The sequence below is a fragment of the Galeopterus variegatus genome, unplaced genomic scaffold (assembly GCF_000696425.1).
Source record: "Galeopterus variegatus unplaced genomic scaffold, G_variegatus-3.0.2 Scaffold3803, whole genome shotgun sequence".
Lineage (NCBI taxonomy): Eukaryota > Metazoa > Chordata > Mammalia > Dermoptera > Cynocephalidae > Galeopterus > Galeopterus variegatus.
The window spans coordinates 79999-83329 of NW_007729914.1; positions in this window are offsets into that span (position 1 = coordinate 79999).

The window sequence follows — 3331 nt, forward strand, 5'->3', positions numbered from 1 at the left end:
CTCTTGGCCTGATTAATATAATGTAATCAATGTAATCGACTAGCATAATGTCCTGTGACATATCTAGATGATCTGAATCTCTGTAGACTATGGTATTACAGATGCAGTGAGAATTAACATAGCACTAGGAAAAAACTGTAAAGGTATGTATGGTATGTTCCATGTGAATGTGAATTGTTTATGAACTTTTCAGATTGGAATAAAACTAATGTGTTCATCAAGTTAAAGACTAGATACGATGTTCCTGAGGCCATATTAATCTGCTCTAGCAAAGATAGCCATCTGACACAGTAGCTTCTATCAGGCTAGGCTAATATTTAATTGAATTTGGGTAATCTATCATTTTCCATAATTCATCTATTTTCTATAAGGGCCAGAATGATGAGATGGAGAGATGATAGGGACTAATGGAGACATGATAGGGACTACTACCCCTACTCTGTTTAGCTTATCATTGGAGACAGAAATCTCCATCATTCGTCCATGGATATATATTAGCTTTGATTCACTATCTTAGCTAGGAGTGGAATAATTTCAGAGACTTCCACTTGGCTTTTTCACTATTATAGCTCTTATACAATGGGCCAACAAGCCAATGGGGGGTTTGTACCAGTGCCAAATATGTAACTCTAAAATATTCGTGTGGAGATCAGGGAACTGCCATTGGGTAGGTCTGTGGACCCAGTGAAACTGCTAAGCTGATTATTACCTGGACTCCATCTATTCCTTGGCCTGCGTATGACACCTCTCTTGTAGGTACCCTGATGACTAGGTGGATTCTGGTAATCAATGCCAACTCAGACCCAGTGTCCAACAGTCTCCACATGTCTAAGTATTTACCTTTTCTAGGTATATAGTTGCTTGAGTAAATGGCTATAGTTTGCTTTGGAAAAGTAGTGGAATATTTATTACTGGTATACTTGCTGTGGTGTCATTCTTCCTAGGAAATCGGACACATTCTCTGTCAGTGGGTTCCACATCTGAACACAGGTTTTGTTTAAAATTGGACAAGGAACTATGCTTTTATTGGGATGACTGCTATTAGCTACTTAGACATTCATTCTTCTTCTTATTTTTTTTTTTGATGGTAAAGGTGCCCACCTATTTTGTTTTTCTTTTAATCATGTCAGTTAGTCTCTACAGGTCAGATACTATTGAATACGGTTTCAAACTCACATGTCATCAAAATAATTGCAGCGCCTTCCCTTCTGGTGCTTAAGCAACACCATATGGCCTCTGCTTTCTCAAGGTCATATCATCCCATTGATGTCAGTGAGAAAAGTTCTGTAACAGCTAATTCTACCATCAATACTGCCCCATAGAGAGGCCACAATTTAAAATTTTTAGTGATGTTGATGTTACTGTTACTATTGCATTGCTTGTCACCTTGGTCCGTGGTGTACCCTTTGAGCCTTTTGGAGCATACATTATATATCCATTTCCAAATATTCACTCTTTAGTATTTGCCATGGCAATTCTGTCCTTTCATCTTCCTTTAGTATGGGCTATCACTTTTTCCATGCTTGTAAGTGTTATTTTAGTACAAGTTTGTAACACCTCCCTGACTCCTTGCAAAATGTTAAATCTAGTGTCTTCGGGATGCACTACTAAATAAATAAATTCTCCCTGACCCTAATGTATATTCTAATAACCTTTATGAAGCACCTTCAGAATCCAGTCCTGTCTTTACTCTCCTGACTTCTGCATATGTGCCAGCTAAGTCTGACAACTACTTTGTGATATAAACTCTTTTCAATGCCCCAGGAAGGTTACGTTGTAACTTCACTCCTGCTATTGGCATAGTGGCCAAGAAGAGAGTTGAGGTTAAATTCTGAGAAGGTGACCTGTTATCTGTTATGGTAGAGCCTGCACTTTTTCCCACCAGGAGGTTAGGAAGAGTGTGTATGTATGTATGCATATATGTGTATATGCAATGAGGAGATAGGGCACTTCCTTAGTCTTAAAAGTTGGGAGTCGAAATACATAGGAGAATTCACTCAGATATTACCATCCCATCTAGGAACATCCACCCAAATACCAAAGTCTCAATTCCCCTGATCTTGGCATAGCAGACCTACGTTGGTCTGGCATTAAAGTTTTTGCAGTTCAGTCCCTCAGATGATTAAATTATGGGCATGATCTTCAACTTTCTCTGCCCTTCTGCAGAAGGAGATGAGAACTTCTTTAATGCAACTGAGGAGACCATTTGGCTTTCACATTTGGTTTTCAATTGCCTGTTGCTTACCCTCATCTGTTTTTTATCTTTCTTCAGTGCATCAATAACCTTTAGAAATAGTCCAATACTAAAATGCATTAGTACATCCTCTTCTACCAGTACTATCCCAACTGATCTCTGTTAAACTTCTAATAACTGGACTGCAACTTTGTGTCAAGGACAACTTCTGCACTTTTAAGTCATCCAAAACCCCATCCTATCACCCACTTTCTTGGTTCGGTCTTGATATCTACTATCTCAATTTGGGTGTGAAGTGGATGCCGAAGGCAGTATAGGGTGCAAGAAGTTCATTACAGGTCAATACTCATGAAAGAAAGGATGAACTGTATTTGGACAGAGGGAGAAGTTGTGATGGGAGCTTTCGCTAGCCTAGTGGGGAGCTTCGGAGTGATTAGCACCTGCCTGAATTGTTCCTCATCAGGCTTACTGAAGATGGAAGCTATCTGCTAACTGCACTATATCTCTGGGCAACAAGTTGCCTTGAAGGGGAATCTGGTGCAACGTCTAATCTACCACAGGGGTAGAAAAAAATTCTTTAAGGGAAATTCTAAATTTCCTCTTTACTTTATGTAAAGCCAGATTTAAATAAATCCAGGCAGATAAGAAACTATCTGAACTCTAAAGGGCTTTAGTAAAGAAAATTCTAAAGCTTTCTATAACCATTTATTTCAAAACTATGGGAAAGTAGAATAAAGCAGCTTTCTGACAACCTGTTTGGAAACATTTATTTTTCCTTCCTGATGATATAGAGAATTACACCATGAGTTTAGTTCACCTGATTCTTATTATTAGATCAACAATCCTGGCAAGCTAAGCATTTTGTGTGCCCAGACACAAACTTTCCTTTAAGGACACTAAAAAGTTTCTGCTGTAAAGACAGGTAACGTCCCTTCCAAATGAAGCACAGATTTCTGTGCAGAAAAAATACTAATCAAAAGGGTGAACTTTATGAATTTCTATGAGGTTTCCTATCTTCCTCCTTTTAACTCTAGTCTCAAGTATTTTATATTATTGTTCTGTATAAAATGAGGGCTAGTTTTTTTTTTTTTTTTTTCCTTTTTGTCTTTTTTCGTGTCTGGCAACGGATCGCAACCC